At 53.2% G+C, this 27,508-nt stretch overlaps 1 protein-coding gene across 1 annotated transcript in view; it reads right to left on the bottom strand.

The window, feature by feature from the left end:
• Positions 1-11,271, bottom strand: part of LOC140393037 (interferon-induced protein with tetratricopeptide repeats 5-like) — a 38,628-nt gene extending 27,357 nt beyond the window's left edge. The window contains exon 1 of the mRNA XM_072478982.1: positions 11,164-11,271. The gene's annotated coding sequence lies outside the window, so the exon portion shown is untranslated. The remainder of the gene's footprint in view (positions 1-11,163) is intronic.
• Positions 11,272-27,508: the final 16,237 nt, after the last annotated feature.

Below are 27,508 nucleotides of genomic sequence, written 5' to 3'. Positions count from 1 at the left end.
GCTTCGGTTACACTCGATCAGGCTCGGCCCCGGACTCTCCAGACGACGACGACAACGGTCCTAATTAACGGCCACGAGACGCCATGCCTAGTCGACTCCGGGAGCACAGAAAGTTTTATACATCCCGACACGGTAAGACGCTGTTCCTTAACTACCTTCCCCAGCGCACAAAAGATTTGCCTAGCTGCAGGATCCCACTCCGTACAGATCCAGGGATTCTGCATAGTTACCCTAACGGTACAGGGGAGGGAATTCAAAAACTACAAACTTAACGTCCTTCCCCAACTCTGTGCCCCCACCTTGCTGGGCTTAGATTTTCAATGTAACCTACAGAGCCTTACGTTTAAATTCGGCGGCCCCATACCCCCACTCACTATCTGCGGCCTCGCCACCCTCAAGGTGCAACCCCCGTCCTTGTTTGCGAACCTCACCCCGGATTGCAAACCCGCCGCCACTAGGAGCAGACGGTACAGCGCCCAGGACCGGACCTTCATTCGCTCCGAAGTCCAGCGGCTACTAAAGGAGGGCATAATCCAGGCCAGCAATAGTCCCTGCAGAGCGCAGATGGTAGTAGTGAAGACAGGGGAGAAACAAAGGATGGTCATTGACTATAGCCAGACCATCAACAGGTACACACAACTAAACGCGTACCCTCTCCCCCGCATATCCGACATGGTCAATCGGATTGCCCAGTATGAAGTCTTCTCCACCGTGGACCTCAAGTCCGCCTACCATCAGCTCCCCATCCGCCCAAGTGACCGCAAGTACACAGCCTTCGAGGCAGACGGGCGATTATACCACTTCCTAAGGGTCCCTTTTGGCGTCACAAACGGCGTCTCGGTCTTCCAACGGGAAATGGACCGAATGGTTGATCAACATGGGTTACGGGCCACGTTCCCGTACCTCGACAATGTAACCATCTGCGGCCACGATCAGCAGGACCACGACGCCAACCTCCAAAAATTCCTCCAGACTGCCAAAGCCTTGAACCTCACGTACAACGAGGACAAGTGTGTTTTTAGCACCGATCGGCTAGCCATTCTGGGCTACATAGTGCGCAATGGGATAATAGGCCCCGACCCCGAACGTATGCGTGCACTCATGGAATTTCCCCTCCCGCACTGCCCAAAAGCCCTGAAACGCTGCCTGGGGTTCTTTTCATACTACGCCCAGTGGGTCCCCCAGTACGCAGACAAGGCCCGCCCCCTAATACAGACCACGACTTTCCCTCTGTCGACAGAGGCTTGCCAGGCTTTCAGCCGCATCAAAGCGGACATCGCAAAGGCCACGATGCGCGCCATCGACGAGTCCCTCCCCTTCCAGGTCGAGAGCGACGCCTCTGACGTAGCTCTAGCGGCTACCCTTAACCAAGCGGGCAGACCCGTGGCCTTCTTCTCCCGAACCCTCCACGCCTCAGAAATCCGCCACTCCTCAGTGGAAAAGGAAGCCCAAGCCATAGTGGAAGCTGTGCGACATTGGAGGCATTACCTGGCCGGCAGGAGATTCACTCTCCTCACTGACCAACGGTCGGTAGCCTTCATGTTCGATAATGCACAGCGGGGCAAGATCAAGAACGACAAGATCTTGCGGTGGAGGATCGAACTCTCCACCTTCAACTATGAGATCTTGTACCGGCCCGGAAAGCTGAACGAGCCGTCTGATGCCCTATCCCGCGGACATGTGCCAACGCACAAATTGACCGCCTCCAAGCCCTCCACGAGGACCTCTGCCACCCGGCGGTCACTCGGTTTTACCACTTCATCAAGTCCCGCAATCTCCCATACTCCTTAGAGGAGGTCCGTACAGTCACAAGAGACTGCCACATCTGCGCAGAATGCAAACCGCATTTTTTCAGGCCCGATGGAGCGCACCTGATTAAGGCTTCCCGTCCCTTTGAACGCCTCAGCCTCGATTTCAAAGGGCCCCTCCCCTCCACCGACCGCAACGCGTATTTCCTTAATGTAGTGGACGAATACTCCTGCTTCCCTTTTGCCATTCCCTGCTCCGACATGACCGCGGCCACAGTCATTAAAGCCCTGAACAGCATATTCACACTGTTCGGTTACCCCGCATACGTCCACAGCGACAGGGGGTCCTCTTTCATGAGTGACGAGCTGCGCCAGTTCCTGCTCAGCAAGGGTATAGCTTCAAGCAGGACGACCAGCTACAACCCCCGGGGGAACGGGCAAGTAGAAAGGGAGAACGGCACGGTCTGGAAGGCCGTCCTACTGGCCCTACGGTCCAGGGATCTCCCAGTTTCACGGTGGCAGGAGGTCCTCCCGGACGCTCTCCATTCCATCCGGTCGTTATTATGTACGAGCACTAATCAAATGCCTCACGAGCGTCTCCTTGTCTTCCCTAGGAGGTCCTCCTCTGGAACGTCGCTGCCGACCTGGCTGGCGGCCCCAGGACCCATCCTGCTCCGAAAGCACGTGCGGGCACATAAGGCGGACCCGTTGGTCGAAAGGGTTCACCTCCTCCACGCAAACCTCCAGTACGCCTACGTGGAGTACCCTGACGGCCGACAGGACACGGTCTCCCTGCGGGATCTGGCGCCCGCCGGCATCACGCACACCCCCCCGGCACCATCAACCCAACCGCCCCCCTTCCTGCCACCGCCGCACCCCGCGACCGCCCCCTTCCCAGGAGGATCAGTCCCCCTCCCCTTTGCACCGACAGCTGAAACCGTGCGGCTCCCGGAGGCGACAATGCTGGTACAAGCACCACCACCACCGCCGGGGCCGAGGCGATCGACACGGACGACCAGACCGCCCGACCGACTCGTGGCGTCGATGTAAAACAAAGATGGACTGTCCAATGAACATTTTGTTTTTCCTATATCCTCTGTAAATAGTTGTAACAGGACGATACTGTCCAATACGGTACTACCATGTAACTGTTCTATCCTCCCAGGACCTGTACTGTAAACCCTTACCACCATACGAAGCATCACCCTGCCGGGTTCATTTTTGACAAGGGGTGAATGTGGTAGTATGTATTGGGGGTCATGTGGGACTGGAAGCCCTAATGTCATTGGCTGACAGATCCCGGGTCCTGGTTGGCCGTTGACCTCATACTCCGCCCTGAAGGCGAAGTATAAGAAGCCGGTGCCTTCCCCCGCAGGCCAGTTTACTATCGGGCTGCTGGGGAACAGACACGCTTAATAAAGCCTCATCGACTTCACTCTATTTGTCGCACGGAGTCTTTGTGCGCCACACCTATGTAATCGCCCACCCGGAGTCTTTTCCAATGGTTGCAGACATACACTCAGACAGCATGTATGCCTGCAATAGTTTGACCAAATTCCTCCCCCTATGGGAAGCTTGCGGTTTTGAGTCTGCCGACGGAAAATACCTCCCCTCTGCCCCTTTACTGAAACACACCCTTAAGGAAGCCAGTGGCCGCACATACGACATAATTAAAGTTAAAAGCCATCACCGCACCTCCCCACCCGGCAACTGCAAGGCAGACGCCTTAGCTAAAGCTGGAGCCTGCAATGGTCACTTCTGGCAGCTATCTGCATGCAATCCAGGTGTCCCAAACAAACATCATGGGTGAAATTCTCCCCCAACGGCGGGATGTCCGCCGACTGGCGCCAAAAACGGCGCCAATCAGACGGGCATCGCGCCGGCCCAAAGGTGCGGAATGCTCCGCATCTTTGGCGGCCTAGCCCCAACATTGAGGGGCTAGGCCGACGCCGGAGGGATTTCCGCCCCGCCAGCTGGCGGAAATGGTGTTTGTTGCCCCGCCAGCTGGCGCGGAAATGCGGCGCATGCGCGGGAGCGTCAGCGGCCGCTGTCAGTTTCCCGGTACATGCGCGGGAGCGTCAGCGGCCGCTGTCAGTTTCCCGCGCGTGCGCAGTGGGGAGAGTCTCTTCCGCCTCCGCCATGGTGGAGGCCGTGGCGGAGGCGGAAGGGAAAGAGTGCCCCCACGGCACAGGCCCGCCCGCGAATCGGTGGGCCCCGATCACGGGCCAGGCCACCGTGGGGGCACCCCCCGGGGTCAGATCGCCCCGCGCCCCCCCCCCAGGACCCCAGAGCCCGCCCACGCCACCTGGTCCCGCCGGTAAATACCAGGTTTAATTTACGCCGGCGGGACAGGCAATTTCTGGGCAGGACTTCGGCCCATCCGGGCCGGAGAATTGAGCGGGGGGTCCCGCCAACCGGCGCGGCCCGATTCCCGCCCCCGCCCAATCTCCGGTACCGGAGACTTCGGCGGGGGTGGGGGCGGGATTCACGGCGGCCAACGGCCATTCTCCGACCCGGCGGGGGGTCGGAGAATGCCGCACCATAGATCTGTCCCAAGCCCAGAATGCAGACGAGTCCCTCAAACAAGTTTTAAACGGCACCTACCCAGTCCGTTATGATAAATGGAAGAATGCACTCACTTTCGAGGATGGCATAGTCTTAAAGGCAGGAATTTATATTGTCACCAGGACAGAAACCAGCTGATATACCCAGCTAATATGTTCCATGACGGACACAGACACCAGGGAATAGACACTACCATTGCACATTTAAAAACTTTGTGCAGGTGGCCTGAACTGAAAAGTGACATCACCCATTATGTTGAGAACTGCCTCATTTGTGCTCAAAACAATCCCGATCGTTATGCAAAGAAGGGACAATTAAGACACACCCAACCAGTTGAGGGCCCCTGAACAGATCTTCATATCGATTACATCGGTCCCCTCCCACCCTGCAGAAATGGTTCTAAATATGTTCTGTTTGTCATTGATACGTTTACGAAAGCCTTTCCCACCCACACGAACACAGCAAAAGCTACAGCTAAAATCCTGACCCATCAAATATTCACGCGCTGGGGTCTTCCACGCAGCATTGAGTCAGATCAAGGGACCCACTTCAATGGTAGGGCAATGCAAAGTGCAATGGCTATCTTTGGGATCAAACAAACTTTCTACATAGCACACCACCCTGTGGTGGTGTGTATTAGGGGTAATATGATACACCATGAGTGCCGAGGAGCTATTGGAGGACAGATGCTGGGTCCCGATTGGATCTGCCGCCTACTGGGCTCCACCCAGATAGGCGGGGTATAAGAACCCGGTTTATTCCCCGCAGCTGCATTCTGTGACTGAGCTGCTGGGGAACAAGTCTGAACAAGTCTGCTCAAAAAAGCCTCGATTGAAGTTCTCTACGTCTCGCCTCGTGTGTGATCGATGGTGCTACAATTTATTGAGCAGACTGTAAAAGGAATATGGAGCTCCGGATCGCCCCGGAGTGCCAGCGAATCGGCCCCCAAGCAGCTAACGCAACATCGGTGTTTAAACACTGGCTGGCGTGCTTTGAGGGGTACCTCCGAACGGCCCCCGGCAGACCAAGGGAAGACCAGAAGATGCAGGTCCTGCATTCCAGAGTGAGTCCCGAAATCTAGGCACTCATCGAGGACGCGGAAGAATGCCCAGCGGCGATCAACTTGCTGAAACAGACCTACATTAGGCCCGTCAACCAGGTCTACGCACGCTACCAGCTCGCGACGAGACGACAAATCCCCGGGGAATCGCTGGACGAATTCTTCAATCCGCTGACGATCCTGGGAAGAAACTGCAACTGCCCAGTTGTTACGGCGAACGAACATACGGACCTCCTGATCAGTGACGCTTACGTAGCAGGTTTGGCATCGTCGCAAATTCGCCAGAGACCTTTAGAGAAAGACTCTCTCGGACTCACAGAGACACAGGCCCTTGCAGCCTCCCTCGCCGTGGCCTCCCAAAACGCCCACGCCTATGCCCCCGACTACACTACAGCCCCTTGGGCCCCTTGACCCCCGCCGCGACCGACCCCCCGGCACCCCCCACCCCTCCGCAAGCGTCCGCGGCCAGAATCCTCGACCAACTGGGGGGGCCCCGCTGCTACTTTTGTGGGCAGCCGAAACACCACTGCCAGCACTGCCTGGCCCGCTCGGCCACCTGTAAAAGCTGCGGCAAAAAGGGGCACTAGGCAGTGGTGTGCCAGTCCCATGGGGTCGCCGCTATCTCCGGGAACAAACGGGACCACAGGCTCAACCCCACCAGCGACCCACGGGCGGCCAATGGGTGCCGCCATTTTGGACCCCGGACACCACTAGGGGGGGACGGGCGCCGCCATCTTCCTACCCACGGGCCGCGTGCGACCCATGGGTGCGGCCATTTTGTCCACCCTCGGCAGCGTGCGATCCATGGACGCCGCCATCTTGGCTGACAGGCAAGGACCCCAGCATGGACGGCTCCACACTGCCTGAAGACAACGATCTGATGCACCAACCACGTTTGGCATCGGTGACCCTCAATCAGTCGCGGCCCCGGAAGCTCCAGACGACAACGACAAAGGTGCTGGTGAACGGGCATGAGACGCCGTGTTTGATCGACTCGGGGAGCATGGAGAGTTTTATTCATCCGGACACGGTAAGACGTTATTCCCTGGTAATTCGGCCAAACACCCAAAAAATGTTCCTGGCGGCGGGGTCCTGTTGATTCCCAAATTTCTTTATCCGTCAGTCTGGCCTCAATAAAAGTCTAGATGGATTTGCAAGTAAAACAGAAATTATTTTATTCAGCTTGCAAGCTACCTAGTCCACAGTGATACAGATAACATGTTGCTGTCTGCAGCCCCGGGAACTAAGTGAATGTCCCAGACAAAGAGATCAGTACTCATACATTCAAATGGCATCAAGTTTCACATACTCGACACCCATAGGTCATCCTATGTCCCTCCTGACTTGTTTGATCTATTCTGATTGGCTCACTTCCAATCCCTTTCTCCGGCCCCTATCAATGCAGCATCACTCTCATAGACACACCTCTTCCTGCTTTTTCCATGCGGTCTCAAATCCTTTTTCTCTACCTGCCAGAATCAAAGTGGCTTATTTCTACACTACATTAACTAATATCTCTAAAGTAACTATTTTATATCACATTCGTCATTCCCTCCTTTTATCATTCCATGATAACCGAACTATCCAATCCATAGCTACGGTTCCTCATCTAAAAAGATCCGTCGCTGAATTTCCAATTCCTGTCTTAGCCCCCCTTCATCTGCCTCACCCTCATGGATTTTAACAGTTAAATTTTTGGGGGCGGTGATTGGGGCGGTGATCTGATCCAGTTCACCCCGTATTCTACCCATCACACATTTAAGGATGGCCAGGCCTACAAAGATGCAGCCGATAGCTACCACTAGATACATGGCCATATTTTCTCTCTGTGGAGCCCACGTGAAGTGGCATTGAAGCTGATCGAGCTCCACTTTCAACAAATCTTTCTGTGTGTTACTGCAAGAGAAAAAAAATCTTTCATGATCCATTTGCAACTTGCTGATAATGAACTATTTTTCCATGGAATTATTTTTAACCCGGGCCTTTGGTTAACACTAGATGACAGAGTAAGGATAATTAGCAATTTACAGTACCATATGGTATTATGGCATTTAATTTATATTCCAGTACTGGGTCTTACTGGTGGCTCTGAACACTGAAATTACAAGAGAATTATTGTTTATGACACTTGTTTAATGCAGGTTTGTCCAAGGTAAGGCCTGCAGGTTGACTGTGGCCCGTGAAGCCTCTTTCCGGAGTTCTCAAAATTCCTGTCAACCAGCAGACTTTCACTGCAAAATTCTGCTTGGAGCTGCTCCTCCAATCATTATTGTTTCTCTCCCATCTTTGCTGCTGATAGGCTGACTGGTGAACGTATCAGCAGCAAATAGGGGATAAACAGCCTCTGATTGGTAGAGCAGCAAACAGTGTTCTGAAGGCTGGTGTGTGAGAGAAGGGAAGGTATCTCAGGCTGGAGCCCTGGGAGACAGGTATGGCGAGGCCAGGGAGGACAAAGTCCAATCAGGCCCAGGGAGGTGGAAATCTTGTCATATTTGCAGGACCAGGAAGGTGATCGACTGGGTGTGGGGAAAGATTGATTGATTGATTGAGTGACTGAATAATGTGTGTGTGAATGAGTCAATGAGTGAGTAACTGAGTGAGTGTTTGGGAGTGAATGATTGACTCAGCGTGTGTGTGGCATTGAGTAACTGAGCATGTTTGTGTGTGTGAGGGAGTGTGTGAGTGAGTGTGTGCTGGTGTGAGTGACTGTGTGTGTATATGTGGCAGTGAGTAACTGAGCGGTGTGTGTGTGGGAGTGATTGATTTTGTGTGTGTGTTTGTGTGTATATGTGGCAGTGAGTAACTGAACATGTGTGTGTATGTGGGAGTGAGTGACTGAGTGTGTATGCGCATGTGGGTGGGGTGGTGAGTAAGTGAGTAACTGTGTGTTAGTGAGTGAGTGAGTGTGTGCATGTGGGTGGGGCACTGAGTAAATGTGTATGTATTAGTGAATAATTGGGAGTAACTGAGTGTGTCTGCGGGGGTGGGGGTGGGAGTTAGTGACTGGGGGTGAGTGACCCCAAGACCCCATATTTTTGATCATGAGATGCTCACAGGGCAAGTAATTTGCTGCCCACTCATTTGTACATTTGAATATAATTTAAATACTCTGTTTTTAGGAACACAATAAAAAGCTAATTACAAAAGTTTGATTGCTATGCTTTGAGAACATTTGCTGCGAACAGCTATATCAGTGAACTCCTGACCCTGAGAGAGCCACTCAGTCAGCAGCCCCGCTTCACAAATCCTCTCGCCCCACTCGCACATGAGCATCTTTGTCACCCGGTCCCACCAGGGTCATGGTCTCAGCAGCCAGGCCATTCCTGATACTCAGACTGCTGACCTGCCAACAGGTCAAGTAACCGTCTCTCCCACTCGGACTGTGTTTCAGTGAGCAGCTGCTGCTCTCGAACCGCTGTCACGCACCGCGGTGCTCAGACTCATGCACCTGTCACTCAACTTCCTACTGCTCGTTACTCCTCCAATCAACGGTTGTTTCTCTCCCACACTTGCTGCTAATTGGCATCTCACTCAACACCCGGCATCAGATCCCACTCCATTGTCAGACTCCAATCTCTTGCTCCGTGATAACGATTGGATCAACACCCTGACCACTCCTGAGGATGGGATCTCCGAGATAGGGGCCTATGGGGGATCCACACCCACTGATGCTCCTATTAACACAACAGCTGGCACTGTACCTCCTCCGGAAGCTCTGGTCTCCTCCAACGTGGTCAGTCTGGCAGAGAAACTAATTTGTCGATCAGGCCCGCCGCTGGGCAGGATTCCTGTTCAACAACACAAATGCACAAATATTCCTGTTCCCAAAACCCGTGACTCTCCACTCACACAACCCACCCCAGTCAATATCCGACCCAGAGAGTGACATGGAATAGTTTAAGCTGATTAAAAGGAGATTTGTGAAGGACATGTCATGACAATCTATTCTAATTTTTGAAGAGGTAACTTGCATATTGTCATAATCATCTAATTTTATCATTGAAAAGTAATTTTTAGTTTTAAGAATTGAACTTAAATGTAGATAAATGGAAACACTCGATTGAGCAACTGGGAAAATGCAATTGCCGAGTATCCAAAGTCTCCACCTTTAACTCACAGTTGGACACATTTGGGGAGGGTCCTGAGGAGTGGGAGGAATTACTCATTGTAAGTTAAAACAGATTTGAGATCATTCCAGCTCGCAGAATTTATTTCATCAGTTGACAATTAGCAGTGAAAAATTTAAACAATGGATGGTCCACCTTTGACTATTTGGTCTGGACAGGAGGTCCAAGGTTGTTTCAATAAATTATTTGGATTATTCATCTCGATCCCAGATCACTGTGGGGACAAATCTGCTGCTCTATGGGTCGTTGGAGAACGGACGGATGACTGTGGACGTGTGTCAAGATCCTGTGAAAGTCCTGACGTGTGGACCTATGTGTGGACCTATGCTCACCGGAACCCTCTGGGAACGTCTCTGATCCTGAGCAAAATTCAGAGATTGTGGATCTTTCCTCAGTACTTATCTGGATAGTTGCCGAGGAAATGCTAAACGGATTAAAAACCAAGTCCAGTACCTTTTAACAGCACTACTGACATCATATCACCCACCTAACAACTCACCAACCCCTGACTACATCACAGCCCAATGGAACTACCCCCTACTACCTGACTATCACCCTGATCAAACCCAACTATCCTCCAGCACATCTGACGATGCTGCCCACCCAACATTTCCACCAACTGTAGAAGCTCTTTGGATTCTCCTTTGCATTATTTACCAAAGCAATTTCATGTCCCCTTTTTGCCCTCCTGATTTCCCTCTTAACTCTATTTTGACAATCTCTATACTCTTTAAGGGATCCACTTGATCCCAGTTGTTTATGTACGTCATATGCCTCCTTCTTCTTTTTGACCAGAGTCTCAATATCTCGAGTCATCCAGGGTTCCCTACTTCTACCAGCCTTGCCCTTCACTCTAAAGGGAATGTGCTTACCCTGAACCCTGGTTAACACATTTTTAAAAGCCTCCCATTTACCAGCCGACCCTTTGCCTGCCAACAGTCTCCCCCAATCTACCTCTGAAAGTTCCTGTCTGGTACCATCAAAATTGGCCTTGCCCCAATTAAGAATTTTAACTCTTGGGCCAGACCTATCATTCTCCATAGCTATCTTAAAACTAATGGAGTTATGGTCACTTGTCCCAAAGTGATCCCTCACTAACACTTCTGTCACTTGCCCTTCCTTATTTCCCAAGACGAGGTCAAGTTTTGCCCCCTCTCTAGTCGGTCCATCCACATACTGAATGAGAAATTCCTCCTGAATACACTCAACAAATTTCCCTCCATCCAAGCCCCTAATGCTATGGCTGTCCCAGTCAATGTTGGGAAAGTTGAAGTCCCCTACTATTACCACCCTATTTTTCTTGCAGCTATCTGTAATCTCCTGACATATTTGCTCCTCAATTTCCCGCTGACTATTTGGGGGCCTGTAGTACAGTCCTATCAAGGTGATCTCTCCCTTCTTATTTTTCAGTTCCACCCATATCGACTCAGTGGGCGAACCCTCGGATATATCCCCTCTAAGTACTGCCGTGATGTTCTCCCTAATCAAAAACGCCACTCCCCCTCCTCTCTTGTGACAAAGTCTCCACTCACTGTGACAAATAATCCCACTCTCGTGTTTCAACTCCCGTGTAATTTATACTATTGTATTTCAGAAAACAAGCTCCTTGTCCGCTAGTCTACATGCCTAATCGTCTAACACACAGAATGCCAATGAAATTTACCTCATAACGTTGATCGAAAGCCAAATTCCTTCTTCAACTTTAGCTCCACCGGCGAGTTGTCGATGAACAGTGCTCGATGTGTTCTCATTTCCAGATAATTTATATCCTGAGTGTGAGAATAGAAACTGAACCTAACCATCATTGTTTTACTCCAGGGAAAATGGTGCCAAAACAAGAGTTGTTTATAACGTCCCAGATCTCCATGGAGATTATATGATACTATATATATGATCTTATTGACAACATGGACCTGCTCACAAACACAGAAGCAATCAACAAGCCCAACCTGTTTGATTAATCTCACCTTTGCCTCTTTACCACATTCCCCATATTCTCACCAGGAATCCACTGGCAGGAGATGCTTCAATTACTTTTCCAGGATAAATTGATCCCAGTGCCGGTAACACCAACATCTGGAAATTCGAGTCAGGCTGCTCAGTCGCTGGAATGGGGCTGGGGTAGCACACCCTACCCACCCTGCCTGAGCCCTGGCACCATCGCCAATGCCAGGGTCAGGGACATCAGTGTGAAGGGAGTGAACAGTTTCAGAATACCCGCCCCACCACGCCCCCTGCTAAGACCAATGATCTGGGATCCTGATCCTTTGTTATCCATTCCACCTGGCTGTATTCAAAAATTAAACATGCAAAATAATGTTTACACGGTGAGAAGGGCAGGGAACACAAAACCAGAAACATTAAATTGTCAGCAAGGACACTTGCAGCCCCAGACTGGTGAGCTTGAGGTATTGTCAGGGCCACTAACAAGGAATCAGAGTGACTTTCATTAAAACAAGAAAAATGAACAAGTGCCCTGTACAAAGTTTACTGCACCGTCTCACAGTTGTCCCTTCTAAACCACCATAGCAGCAAAATATGCCAGTCCTGTATGACCTGATGTGAACACTGCTGCAAGTGTAGGGCAGCACAGTAGCTTCACAGCGCCAGGGTCCCAGGTTCGATTCCCCGCTGGGACACAGTCTGTGAGGAGTCTGCACGTTCTCGCCGTGTGTGCGTGGGTTTGCTCCGAGTGCTCCGGTTTCCTCCCACAGTCCAAAGACGTGCAGGTTAGGTGGATTGGCCATGGTAAATTGCCCTTTGTGTCCAAAATAGTGGTTAGGTAGGGTTATTGGGTTATGGGGATAAGGTGGAAGTAAGGGCTTAAGTGGGTCGGTGCAGACTTGATGGCGCGAATGGCCTCCTTCTGCACTGTATGTTCTATGTTCTAAGTCACATCTTGCAGTGTGCAGTGTATTTTCACCCCATCTCAATAAGCACTATATCTCCCATATGGTACAATGATTTTTAAAAAAATTTAGTTTTGATCAAGGATCAACACATGTGCCTTTGGCAAAGCTTAGAGTACAGAATAAGCATTGTACCGCGTGCCGCTGGCTACAATTCCAGAAAGAAGCTTTCACCCAATCTGGTGCACATCTTCCAGCAGTCACAGTGTCTCAGAGTAACTGATCTCTGTCATGATATTCAGATAAACATCATGGTGCAAACACACATACACACTGATGGACAGATCAACGGACCAATCAATATACAAGCAACATCACAGCCAATCACAAGCAAGAGCAGACACACTATAAAATGGGGAACACGACACGTCCCGCTCATTCCAACAGGAGACAGCTCAGGGCACAGAGCTCACAGCAAGCCACTCAGACATTCACCATGTGCTGAGTGCCTCTCCAAGATAGTGCTAGGGCTGAGTCCACGGGTTAGAGGGTAATGAACGAACCACAGTAACCAGTTTACAGATGTTAATATCGTTCGTAATAAAACTGAGTTGTACCTTCCGTAACCATGTTGGTTCGTCTGTGTAGCAGAGCACCCAACACGACATAGTACCAGGATTGGAACCCAGCAACTGTGAGACCTACCTACACATCTTCAGGAATCCACCATCCTGCGCCATGGACACCATCAGCCCGCCGCAGCCGCTCCAAATCGCTGGAAACCTCGGCGTTAACTGGAAGTTGTTTAAACAGCGCTTCCAGTTCTTCCTAGAAGCCACAGAAAGGGAGAATGCTTCGGACACCAGGAAAATCGCCCTCCTCTTCTCCACGGCAGGTCAACATGCCATCCACATCTATAACTCCCTGGTGTTCGCGGAAGGTGAGGTCAAGACAAAGTACAAGACGGTCCTTCTCAAACTTGAGCAACACTTCAGCGTCGAGGTAAATGAGAGTTTCGAGAGGTACCTCTTCCAGTAGCGCCTGCAGAGTAAGGATGAGCCCTTTCAATCTTTCCTAACACACCTTTGTATCCTCGTGCAGTCCTGCGGTTACGAGGCCACCTCCGATTCCATGATTCGGGACCAGATAGTTTTGGGGTCACCTCGGGCATCCTACGCCAGCAGCTCCTCAAGATTAAAAGCCTCACCCTAGCCACCGCCATTGAAGCCTGCATCCTCAATGAAAACGCGACCAGCCGCTACTCCCAATTCCAGGCGGCCGAATCGGCGCGGCAGGGGTCCTACGCGGCCAAATCGGCAAGGCAGGGGTCCTACGAGGCTGAGCGGGTCCAGTCCATCAAGTTCCTCCCGGCCCGCGGCCTGGACGAGGGCGGGCATTTTGCGCGCTTTTCGCGGCCTCCCGCGCTTGTACACGCCAAAAGAGACGTTGACGCAGAGGGATGTGACGCGCAGGCGCGCTCTACGCAAGACCGAACTGCGCATGCGCGATGGCGCAACGAACGCCATGACGTCACGACGTGCAGCAACTGTGGTTCCGCACATTTAAAGCGGCAATGTCCAGCAAAGAACCGACAATGCCTCCGCTGTGGCAAGATGGGCCACTACGTTGCCTGCTGTCGAGCAGCTCAACCTGCCAACGCTCCCCAATTCCGACAGCCTTGCAGGGACGTGCGGACCATTCAGCCTCCATACTCCGAGTCATACCCGGACGATATACAGACCGGCGATACAGACGACCGGGAAGCCTTCCGCGTTGCGGTCATCGACAGGAACCGGATGTCTCCAAGCAGGACCCACCAGCCGATGCCAGTGAACAGTGTCAATCCGGGTGATGAATGGTGTGCCACCCTAACGGTCAACCGATCACCAATCACATTCCGTCTGGACACTGGTGCCTCCGCCAACCTGATAGCATGGTCAGCCTTCTACGCCTTGAAGGTCAGACCACCAATTCAGCCATCCCGTTGTAAGATGGTCGACTACAACGGAAACGTTATCCCGGCCATGGGATCCTGCCAGCTCCAGGTGACGCACAATGCGTACACGGCCACACTGTCCTTCGAGATTGTTGGATCATCGAAGGACTCCCTGCTAGGCGCACAGGCATGCAAGGTTCTCCACCTCGTTCAGCGGGTACACGCTCTGTCTCCAGAAGGCACGTCAGACTTCACGGATGCTGAATTTAGGGCACAGCTCCACTCGCTCCTCGCCCACAACCAGGAGGCATTCGAAGGCATGGGCACACTGCCCTATACCTACAGAATACAGCTCAAACCGGATGCCACCCCGGTCATTCACGCACCTCATAGAGTCCCAGCACCACTCAAAGACCGCCTCAAGCAGCAGCTGCAGATTCTCCAGGACCAAGGAGTGCTATCCTGGGTCACGGAGCACACGCCATGGGTCAGCTCCATGGTGTGCGTTAAAAAGCCCTCACGCGAACTCCGGATCTGCATCGACCCGAAAGACCATCATGAGGGAACACTACCCCATACCCAAACGGAAGGAGATCACGAGCGAAATGGCCTGGGCTAAAATTTTCACAAAGCTTGATGCCTCGAAGGGTTTTTGGCAGATCCAACTGGATCAGTCCAGCAGGAAGCTGTGCACCTTCAACACTCCTTTCGGCAGGTTCTGCTATAACAGAATGCCGTTTGGCATCATCTCGGCATCCGAGGTGTTTCACAGAATCATGGAACAGATGATGGAGGGCATCGAAGGGGTGCAAGTCTATGTTGATGACGTCACCATCTGGTCCACCACACCACAGGAGAACATCAGTCGTCTCCAGCGTGTCTTTGCGCGGATACGGGAACACGGCTTGCGCCTCAACCGAGCCAAGTGTTCCTTTGGCCAAACTGAGCTAAAGTTTCTGGGGGACCATATATCCCGGTCAGGAGTGCGTCTGGATGCAGACAAAGTGAGCGCCATTACAGCCATGCCGCAGCCGGCAGACAGGAAAGCAGTGCTACGCTTTCTAGGCATGGTCAACTTCCTGGGGAAGTTCATTCCCAACCTTGCCTCCCACACAACGGCTCTTCGCCACCTAGTGAAGAAGACTACGGAGTTCCAGTGGCTGCCCACACACCAGAAGGAATGGGAGGAGCTCAAAATTAAGCTCACCACAGCCCCGGTATTGGCGTTCTTCGACACCTCTCGGGATACAAAGATCTCGACTGATGCCTGCCAGTCCGGCATTGGGGCGGTACTCCTGCAACAGGATGAAACTGCATCATGGGCCCCGGCCGCCTATGCCTCGCGGGCCATGACCCCCACAGAGCAGCGCTATGTGCAGATCGAGAAGGAGTGCCTGGGTTTGTTAACCGGAATAGATAAGTTCCACGACTACGTGTATGGTCTCTCCCAGTTCACCGTGGAAACCGACCATCGTCCCCTGGTCAGCATCATACATAAGGACCTGAACGAGATGACCCCTCACCTCCAGCGGATCCTGCTCAAGCTCCGGATGTACGACTTCCAACTGGTCTACACCCCGGGAAAGGACCTCATCATTGCGGATGCCCTATCCAGAGCAGTGAGCACACCGCCCGATTCGGAGGGGTTCGTCTGTCAGGTCATGGCCTTCACATCAGCCAATCTGCCAGCTGATGATTCAAGTCTGGCCCGTATTCGCCGGGAGACTGCGGCTGACCCCCATCTACAACGTGTGATGCGCTACATGACAGGAGGGTGGCTCAAAGGACAGTGCCCACAATTCTACAATGTCTGAGACGACTTGGCCGTCATTGACGGTGTCCTCCTAAAGCTGGTCCGGATTGTGATTCCACACAGCATGCTGGTCCTCGACCAACTACACGAAGGCCATCTCGGGGTTGAGAAGTGCAGGCGAAGGGCCCGAGAAGCTGTATACTGGCCGGGCATCAGCGATGACATTGCCAACATGGTGCTCAACTACGACACGCCTGGTACCATGTCGTGTTGGGTGCTCTGCTACACAGACGAACCAACACGGTTGCGGAAGGTACAACTCAGTTTTATTACGAACAATATTAACATCTGTAAACTGGTTACTGTGGTTCGTTCATTACCCTCTAACCTGTGGACCCAGCCCTAACACTATCTTGGAGAGGCACTCAGCACATGGTGAATGTCTGAGTGGCTTGCTGTGAGCTCTGTGCCCTGAGCTGTCTCCTGATTGAATGAGCGGGAAGTGTCGTGTTCCCCATTTTATAGTGTGTCTGCTCTTGCTTGTGATTGGCTGTGATGTTGTGTGTGTATTGATTGGTCCGTTGATCTGACCATCAGTGTGTATGTGTGTTTGCACCGAAATCCCTCCAAAAACAATTTCACAAGTTGAGTGGCTTGTATGTAATCATGACAATTAATTCTGGCAGCCAAACAAGCCATACACAGAGGAACTTTAATCTGCATTCAATATTCATCTCCTGTTTGGTGGCCTGATTAGCTCATTGGAATCATGTGACCCACAAAACTGTTACTCTTTAACAAGAAACTAAATATTGGGGAAGAACAAGAGATTGGGACTAACTGGATTGCTCTGGTGCAATCTTGGTGGGTCAAATAACCTCCTTTTGTGGTGTAACATCAATGATTTTATGACTGTTAGTTTATTTGGGCCCTAGAATTATTTGACACATACCCTTGTTACTGCATGAGTGGTGTGATTGGTCTGTGGGAATGGAGCCATGAGTGGATCAGTGGCTAGATTCTTTATCTCCCAGCAGGGAGTCCACACTCCCTGGCCCACAGCGCAGCCCTATCCCCGTAATCCCACTGTGATGAACGGTTACTGCCTTATCATCATGTAAGGTGATGTCCGCTTTAAGACCAGGCTTGGAACCCTGGGGACTCCGCCTCTGGCTCCGCCCATCTGGGAGCCATACATAAAGGCCTGCCTCATGGTCTGTATAGCAGTCAGCTCTCGTCCAAATCTGTAGCATAGTTATTAGCCTAATAAAGCCTTCTTTACAGTTTAATCTCTAAGCATCATTATTGAGGGTACCTCAATTTATTAGGCTAAACTAGATTCAGGATGGACGCAGGCCTAAAACCAGAGAAGCTCAATCTGGAAGCACGAACGCCGGAGGCAAAGGAAATTTTTAAATACTGGCTGCGTTGCTTCGAGGCCTACCTGGACTCCGCAGAGACTCCCATCCTGGGGCCATTCAAGCTGCGTCTACTCCACGCCCGGGTGAGTCACAGAATCTCCGCCACGCTCGAAAAGGCGACGAGTTATGAGGAAGCGATTGAGTTGCTCCGCAAGCGGTTTGTCAAACCCGTCAATGAGGTGCACGCCCGGCATCTGCTCTCTACCTGCCGGCAGCGCTCGGGGGAATCGCTCGACGAGTTTGTTGAGAAACTCACCGCGCTGGCCAGGGACTGTGACCATCAGGATGTGACAGGGGAAGTCCATATGAACCTGCACATCAGAGATTCTTTCGTGTCCGGCATCCGCTCGACCTACATCCGGCAGCGACTGCTCGAAAACGGTGCAAAAGACCTCCAGGAGACGCTAACGCTCGCCTCCTCGCTGGAGGTGGCCCGACACAACTTGGGTACGTACCCCGCGGGCTCTGCCAGCCCCCCCCGGACTTCCTCAGACTCGCCCGTATTACAGGCCTGCGCCATGCGGCGACCCGCTCACCATGGGGGCACACCTTGCTACTTCTGCGGGCAGGGCCAGCACCCATGCCCATGCTGCCCAGCCCGCTCCGCGAACTGCAGCGACTGCGGGAAGAAAGGGCACTTTGCGAGGGTCTGCCTGGCCAGACCCAGGGGCCAGGAAAACAAAGAACAGCCGGCCCGAAAATTGGGCTCCCAGGCCCGCAGGCCTCGCAATGCTGCTGCGCACCGACCCGACACGTCCTCTTCTGACGCGTCATCAGCCTCGTGCGAATCATGGGAGCGGCCATCTTCTCGACCCGACACGTGCGACCAACGGCAGCGGCCATTTTACGACTCCGACTACCCGCGACTGGGTGTGATCACCCTCGATCAAACTCGGCCAAAACACCTGCAGGACTCCATGATGCAGGTCCAGGTCAACGGGCACGACACTGCATGCCTCTTCGACTCCGGGAGCACGGAGAGCTTTATCCACCCTGAAACGGTAAGGCGCTGCTCCCTACGCACCCATCCCGCATCCCAAACCATAGCCCTCGCATCTGGGTCCCACTCGGTACAAATCACGGGGTACTGTATTGCGGATCTCTCGATCCAGGGTGCCAAATACACCCGTTTCAAGTTTTATATCCTCCCTCACCTCTGTGCCCCCCTGCTGCTCGGACTGGATTTCCAGTGCAGCCACCGAAGCCTGACACTGAAGTTCGGCGGACCCTTGCCCCCCCTTACGGTGTGCTGCCTTGCGACACTGAAAGTCGCACCCCCCTCGCTATTCGCTAACCTCACTCCTGACTGTAAGCCCGTCGCCACCAGGAGCCGGCGCTACAGTGCCCAAGATATGGCTTTTATCAAGTCAGAGGTCCAGCGTTTACTGGGAGAGGGGGTCATCGAGGCTAGCAACAGCCCTTGGAGAGCGCAAGTGGTGGTAGTCCGGTCCGGGGAGAAGAAACGGATGGTCGTGGATTATAGCCAGACCATAAACCGATTCACGCAGCTTGATGCGTACCCCCTTCCTCGCATCGCGGAAATGGTAAATCGGATCGCCCAATACCGAGTCTTTTCCACGGTCGACCTCAAATCTGCCTACCACCAGCTCCCCATCCGACCAAAAGACCGCCCCTATACTGCCTTCGAAGCAGCCGGCCGGCTCTTCCACTTCCCCAGGGTCCCCTTTGGTGTCACAAATGGGGTCTCCGTCTTTCAAAGGGCGATGGACCAAATGGTGGACCAGTACGGTTTGCGGGCTACATACCCGTACTTGGACAATGTCACCATCTGCAGCCATGATCAGCAGGACCATGACGCTAACCTCAAAAAGTTCCTCCAGACCGCCCGAGCCCTTAACCTGACCTATAATGAGGGCAAATGCGTTTTCCACACCACCCGGCTGGCCATCCTCGGCTATGTTGTGGAAGACGGGGTCCTAGGTCCCGACCCCGACCGCATGCGCCCCCTTAAGGAACTCCCTCTCCCCCGCAGCCTCAAGGCCCTCAAACGGTGCTTGGGGCTTTTCTCCTATTACGCCCAGTGGGTCCCCAAGTATGCGGACAAAGCCCGCCCACTCCTAAAGACCACCACTTTTCCCCTCTCGGCCTTCAACCGCATCAAGGCCGACATCATCAAGGCCGCCATGCACGCGGTGGACGAAACCATCCCTTTCCAGGTAGAGAGCGATGCATCAGACATCGCCCTGGCTGCTACCCTCAATCAAGGAGGCAGACCAGTAGCGTTCTTCTCCCGAACCCTCACCGCCTCCGAGATTCGACACTCTGCAGTCGAAAAGGAGGCACAAGCCATTGTGGAGGCTGTGCGGCGCTGGAGACACTACATCGCCGGTAGGAGGTTTACCCTCGTCACCGACCAACGGTCGGTCGCCTATATGTTCGATAACACGCAACGGGGCAAAATAAAGAACGATAAAATTTTGAGGTGGAGGCCGAACTCTCCACCTACTCGTACGATATCAAGTATCGTCCAGGGGAGCTCAACGAGCCCCCAGATGCCCTGTCCCGCGGCACATGCGCCAACGCGCAGGAGGACCGCCTGCAAGCCATCCACAATGACCTCTGCCACCCGGGGGTTACCTGGCTCGTCCATTTCATCAAGTCCCGCAACCTAACTTACTCAACCAAGGAGGTCAAGGCCATGGTCAGGGCCTGCCAGGTCTGTGCGGAGTGCAAACCGCACTTCTATCGGCCAGTCAAGGTTCGGCTCGTGAAGGCCTCGGGCCCCTTTGAGCGACTGAGCGTGGACTTCAGGGGGCCCCTCCCATCCACCAATCGTTATGCCTATTTCCTCACCGTGATCGATGAGTTCTCCCGTTTCCCATTCACCATTCCCTGCACCGACATGACCTCAGCCACGGTGATTAAGGCACTGCACAGCATCTTCACCCTGTTCGGTTTCCCTGCTTGTATCCACAGCGACCGGGGTACATCGTTCATGAGCGATGAACTGCGTCAGTATCTGCTCAGCAAAGGCATCGCCTCGAGCAGAACAACCAGCTATAACCCACGGGGAAACGGGCAGGTGGAGAGGGAGAATGCGACCGTGTGGAAGGCTGTCCTTCTGGCCCTGCGGTCGAGAAATCTCCCAACCACCCGCTGGCAGGAGGTCCTACCCGATGCCCTACACTCCATTAGGTCACTCCTCTGCACGGCCACAAATGAGACCCCTCATGAGCGATTGTTTCGCTTCCCCAGGAAGTCTACCTCCGGGGTCTCGCTTCCACCTTGGCTGACGGCTCCGGGACCTGTTTTTCTCCGGAGGTACGCGAGGAGCCATAAAACGGACCCCCTAGTTGAAAAGGTCCGACTGCTCCACGCCAACCCCAGTTACGCCTACGTGGAGTACTCCGACGGCAGGCAAGATACGGTTTCCCTCCGGGATCTGGCGCCCGCTGGATCCTCCACCACAGACGCCCCTTCCCGCGCCGCTCCCCTGCAGGACCCGTCGCCCCCTACAACACACCCCCTTCCGGCCCTACCACCCGTTGGTGCGCTCCTACCGTGCGCCCCCCCTTGCGCCCTCCCTTTACACACCCCGCCGGCGCCGGCTCCGCTACCCCCGGCCCTGCCTAGTTCCTCTGCCCCGGCTCGGCTACCCCCGGCCCTGCCTAGTTCCTCTGCCCCGACCCGGACCGAAGCTCCGACCGCTGTGCTCCCGGATGTGCCCTCAACCGGGACGTCCGTGCCCGCCGCACCACCGCCCGAACTGAGGAGATCGAGGAGGACGATCCGGCCGCCGAGACGGACGGACCTATGATGGCACTTCACCCCCGCCGGACTCCTTTTTAAACAGGGGGTGAATGTGATGAACGGTTACTGCCTTATCATCATGTAAGGTGATGTCCGCTTTAAGACCAGGCTTGGAACCCTGGGGACTCCGCCTCTGGCTCCGCCCATCTGGGAGCCATACATAAAGGCCTGCCTCATGGTCTGTATAGCAGTCAGCTCTCGTCCAAATCTGTAGCATAGTTATTAGCCTAATAAAGCCTTCTTTACAGTTTAATCTCTAAACATCATTATTGAGGGTACCTCACCCACCTAACCTGTTCATCGTTTTGACACTAAGGGGCAATTTATCATGGCCAATCCACCTAACCTACACATCTTTCGACTGTGGGAAGAAACCGGAGCACCTGGAGGAAACCCATGCACATATAGGGAGAACATGCAAACTGCACACAGTCACCCAAGGCTGGAATTGAATCTGGGTCCCTGGTGTTGTGCGGCAGCAGTGATAACCACTGTACCATCATGATGTTGGAATATTATGTCCCGTTTACATTTTTTGAACACAGCTGCATTAAGAAAGTCACAATGGATTAGGAACTCAGGCCCCCTGTTCTCTGTGTCCCCGTCTTGCTCCCCTGCTGTCACCATTGCAACACCTCTGTTCAACCCCAATGCAACTGCTTCATCCAATACTATCCCTCCTGACCATCCCTCCTGACCAATCAGCTACTACACCTCAGTCAGTGTGGCTGCACCGATGCTGCTGTCATTGGGTTGCACTAAGCAGTTGCTGAAGGATTGACAGCAGCTGAGGCTGTGGTTCCAGTATCTATAAACCCACTTGGAAGTGCCTGGCTGCTCATCACCACCGCTGACTTCTTGTCTGATGATACTTTCTGGGACATTATGAAAAGAAAATGTACTTAACCTCATAAGAGGCTGGTTTAGCACAGGGCTAAATAGCTGCCTTTTAAAGCACCCAAGGCAGGCCAGCAGCGCGGTTCAATTCCCGTACCAGCCTCCCCGAACAGGCGCCGGAATGTGGCGACTAGGAGCTTTTCACAGTAATTTGAAGCCTACTTGTGACAATAAGCAATTTTCATTTTCATTTTGAATTTTTCATTTTTCGCAGGGACATTCCCCTTGAAGTAATAACTGCACAGTGTGCGGTGATTCTTTGAGAAAGCAATAAAATGATTGAGCATTCGCCATCTCTTACCAGACTCTTCTTTTATAAAGTTTGAGAACCCAGTTCATTTTTTCCAATTAAGGGGCAATTTAGCATGGCCAATCCACCTACCCTGCACATCTTTGGGTGGTGGGGGTGAGACCCACACAGACACAGGGAGAATGTGCAAACTCCACACGGACTGTGACTCAGGGCCGGGATTGGAACCCGGGTCCTTGATACCATGAGGCAGCAGTGCTAACCACTGCACCACCGTGCCACCCTGACTTACCAGATGTTTCTTATTTTAATTCCAGTTTCAACCTCTGGCTCTCCTGTCTGCTGCACATGGTGTCAGGGATCTTCTCTTCCTGGGTTTTCAGGATCTTTCGCTGCTTCCATCGGCCCTATTTCTTTGATTGTATTTCCAACAATGATAAGGAAATAGGGATGGTGGGCAGGCAGTCCTTGACTTTACGATGTTCAAAATACAATGAACTGCTTTTTCGACCATACAACATTGGTGTTGACCTTCCAATGCCCTGCCAGTGAACAAGCTCAAACATTCAGACATTCACTTCGATGTTCTGTGATGCCCATCACCCTGACTCAAGATGCTCAGTTGCTGCTCCATTTTAACTTGATGAGTCTTTGTGCTTCCAAACATTTTCTTACAATTTATATTTCATGATATTAATTTATAGCTAAGTTACAATTCATAGTTGATTAAGGACAGAATTCTGGGCTATATTGGTGAAAATATGATATCAGGAACCATTCCCTGATTTATAAAATTGCTCTGATGGGAAAATCAGTTCTGACGTTCAAAGTTTCATAGTGGTCTTATTTAACAAGCTCTATGAGGTCAGAACTCTATTGAAGTAAAAACAAAATGAAAACTGCCTGCCTTGGCTCCTGAGGACAATAAGTTGCTCTCCCATTTTGCCTGCGCTGTTGGTGGCAATCCACATCACATACCAGCCATCCAGCCAACTGAGCTAACCGACCCCCATGACATTACTGCGTCCAGTTCTGGTCAGCACAGTTTCAGAAGATTGTGTGTCCTCATAAAGGTTCAGATGACACAGAAGAAAGATTTACCAGAATAGTTCAAAGTATGAGGAAACTTCACAACCATATTAGTTTGCAGAAGCTGTTGTTCACCTTGAAGCAGAGGATTTGAGGGCCTTTTAACAGAGGTTTAAAATGATATCACAGGTTTCAATAAGGTAGACAAATTGTTGAAGAAAATAATAGTCAGCACTTCGAGTTTTCGCAAAAGGTCCTTTATTTAACACGATGTTCGTGGGGGGATTAGCTAGACCAAAGTCATTCCAAATATCTCGGAAAATATGCATTCTTTAATTGGCAAAAAGACAGAAAAAACGAGCAGGCCTTGAGTTCCTCGCCTAAGAAAAATAATAAATGTCTGCTGTCAGCAAAACAGTGTGCAGCTGTATGATTGTTTACGTTGTATGACCTTCTGACTGTTTCATACAGACCCTCTTGACTAAAAAATAAGGCTAAATATCCATCATGCTTTGCCAAGTGCCTATTTCCATAAAATATAGTCAAGCAGCCGGTTAAAATGAATACAGAGTATTAAGGCAACTAAACCGCCAACTGAAGTCCCTTCTACAATTCCCTCCTTGTTGATCTTCATTGTTAGTACATTACAGTGTCCTCAGCAGCAAATGGTGGGTTATAATGTAAGGGGAATGGACGTATGATAGGTACCTGATTGTTAAGTTGCTGGGACCATGGAGGCAATGCTGACACACTCGCCCCCAAGCCCTGCCAACATCCCGGGCAATATTTAAACAGTAACCATACGACAATCAAGATTACAACAATGATTATAATCCAGATCACAATCTTCTGTCCTAATGTTCCCAAGCACCCAAAGCCAAAATCCCATCCCCCATCCTCATGCAATCGTGTTACCTCTCTACAAATGTGATCCACCAGGTTATCTATTTTCTCTGAGTTATCAGGGATGTATGTGCAGCAGCCACTGCTAATCATGGCACAAGTTTCAGCTAATAAGAAATCAAGGGCCATCCTATTCTGCAGGGCAACTGCTCTTGTAGCAACCATCTCAGTTTCTATCTGGTTAACAGCCTCCGCAGTGTCATTAGCTACCTGCTCAAGGATATCACGTAATTCGCGTAGGTCGTATGCATCAGTGGCTATTCCTCATGGTGGTATCACGATTCCCAGCATTTGTGCCCAAGTCATAACAGTTTGTGTCATCCTGTGATGGAAATGGTCCTGCAGTTGCTGGATGTGATGTACATAAGGGAGTACATATCCCAAATAGCAGGAGCCCTCTCAATTCTCTGGTAACCACGGGTATGCCTTGCGTCCGCAGATAAAATATGTGCCACTATATGCGGTCAGGTTTCCTTTACTATCAGTTATTATTAGTCTGATCGGATCCCCTCCCCAGGGGCCTCCACTAGTACTATTTTCAACCGCTGACAAGTCAAAGATGAATAGGCGGAGCATAGAGGGTTGCCAATTCAAGGTCTGATCTCACTGACTCGTGCCTACTGGGTAGTTCCCATATCTTGGGCGAAATTCTCCGTTATCGGCGCAAAGTCCGCCGATCGGCGCAAAAAACGGCGCAAATCCGACTTGCGTCACGCCGCAAAAATGGTTGAAAAGTCTCCGGCCCGAAATGTGTATCGCAGGAGCAAACGTTGAGGCACCCATCCCCGCAGATGCAGACCGCCCGCCGGATGCCCCTCGGAGGCCACGGGAGACGGAGAGACCCGGACCCTCCGGCATGCGACGCCCGCAGGATGCCCCTCGCACACCACGGGAGACGGAGCGACCCGGACCCTCCGGCATGCGACGCCTGCAGGATGCTCCTCGCACACCACGGGAGACGGATAGAACCGGACCCTCCGGCATGCGACGCCTGCAGGATGCCCCTCGCACACCACGGGAGACGGATAGAACCGGACCCTCCGGCATGCGACGCCTGCAGGATGCCCCTCGCACACCACGGGAGACGGAGAGACCCGGACACTCCGACACGCGACGCCCGCAGGATGCCCCTCGCACACCATGGGAGACGGAGAGACCCGGACCCTCCGGCATGCGACGCCCGCAGGATGTCCCTTGGAGACCACGGGAGACGGAGAGAACTGGAGCAACAGGGAGACGACGCCCCCGTCACGTGCGGGTGCGACGACGCAGGCGTGTGCCACCCAGCGACGAGGGGGGCAGCCACAGGCCCCCGTCACAGCCGAACCAGGACACCACTACACAAGACACCACTACTCAGGTCTCCACTACCCAGGACACCACTACCCAGGACACCACTACCGAGGACACCCCTACCCGGGACAGCACTATCCAGGACACCCCTACCCGGGACAGCACTACCCAGGAAGACAAAATACCGGACAGTGACTCAGAGTGGATGGGTGGAGACGAACCCCCACCCCAAAGTGCCATGGACTCAGAGTGGGACGAAGAGCACGACACAACGCCACTGCTGTCACCAACACCCTCCACCATCGCAGAAACACTCACCTCGGTTGGGCACTTTAGTGATGAGGCGTCTGGTACACTCACTGGTGCGCACAACACAGCCGTCACGGTACAGCAGGTGGAGGTAGGAGCAGCAGAGGGGCCGGGCGGTCGGAGGGCAGCCCAGCCCAAGCGAACATCTGCTGCCCAGATGGATCCCGGGTTCCTGGAGTTACCACAGCCACCCATAGATCCGATGCAACTACCGACCCGGAGACGAGCGAAGAGGGTGACGGCCGGCTTGCGGCGGCTGCAGTCGCAGGTGAAGGAGTCCACCCGCGTCCAGGAGCTGGGAGTGGTGCCGGTCATGCGTGCCACCCAGGCCGACACCGCACGGGTGGCGTCCGCGGTGGAGGCAATGGGTGCGACGGTGTCAGACATGGGGAACGGTTTGCGAGGCCTGGGGCTTTCCGTGCAGGCGGCGTCTGTGGCCCAGGACATGGCTGCCCTCTCACAGGAGGCCATGAGCCAGTGCCAGCACCAGATGGCAGAGGCGCTCAACGCCATAGCCCAGTCTCTGCAGGCCATGGCCCAGTCTCAGCAGGCCATGGCCCAGTCTCAGCAGGCCATAGCCCAGTCTCTGCAGGCCATGGCCCAGTCTCAGCAGGCCATCGCTGAGGGCATCGGCGCCAGTGGCCATGTGCGAGTCGGCGTCGCACTGTCATAGACAGGGTTTGCCAATCCCCTGGGCTCCATGGCTGCAAACCTGCAGACCCCTGTCGATACCAGTACGGGCCTCCAGGACTGGCAGCGTCAGATGTCGGGGGGGCGTCGGATGGCCAGTCCGTTCGCATCCCCCACCCATGTAGAGGCCTGGGGGCCATCGGGCACCCCGAGGGAGGAGGAGGTGGTGTGGTCCGTCCCGGGTCCCCCTGTAGGGGAGGTCCCGGAACACCGCGACACCTCGGACTCCCCCCCTTCCGTCCCAGGTGCATCGGGTGGGCAACGGGCAGGACAGGCTGGCAGCTCGCCATCCCAGTCGCCCGGGCCGCAGCCTGGCCCATCTACGCCAGGACGCCCCAGGAAACGGCTGCCAAAGGGATCCCGTGTCAGAGGGCAGGAATCACAGGAGTCCATCTCCAGGTCTGCTGTACCGTCTGGGGAACCACGTAGACGTAGTCAAAGGGCCCGTAAGGCCAAACAATTAGACACTGAGTAAGTTGGCACGGGTGCAGGGCACAGATGAGTTTTAGGGGCTAGGGCACGTGCATGAACTCCTTTGGTTATTAAAGTCAATGTTACACCTGCAGAAGCTGCCTTTGTGCTCTGTCCAAAGCGTGCGGGGGGTGTCATGTACGTTGAGCGCAAGTGTGTGTGTGAGGGGTGGTCTTACCTCAGCCCCAGGTGAGTCTGCCCCCTTCCCCCTGGGCCACCATCAACATCCCCCCGGGCAGAGGACGGGACCGTGCGCTGCAGTGTCACAGCCGCATGCAGTGATGGTCCATGTGGATGGTGGTACTGTGGCCATGGGTCAGACATAGTCCAACGATGTGGAGCCAGGAGCTCACCGCAGGGCGGGTTGTCATTATCCTCCATGGCCTGCAATAGACACGCGTCCACCCGCAACTGTGTGAGCCCGGCCGTTGTGCTG

This window comes from Scyliorhinus torazame, chromosome 16 (genome assembly GCF_047496885.1).
Source record: "Scyliorhinus torazame isolate Kashiwa2021f chromosome 16, sScyTor2.1, whole genome shotgun sequence".
Classification (NCBI taxonomy): Eukaryota; Metazoa; Chordata; class Chondrichthyes; order Carcharhiniformes; family Scyliorhinidae; genus Scyliorhinus; species Scyliorhinus torazame.
The sequence above is the reverse complement of the archived record's forward strand: the minus strand, read 5'-3'. Positions and strand labels throughout refer to the sequence as shown.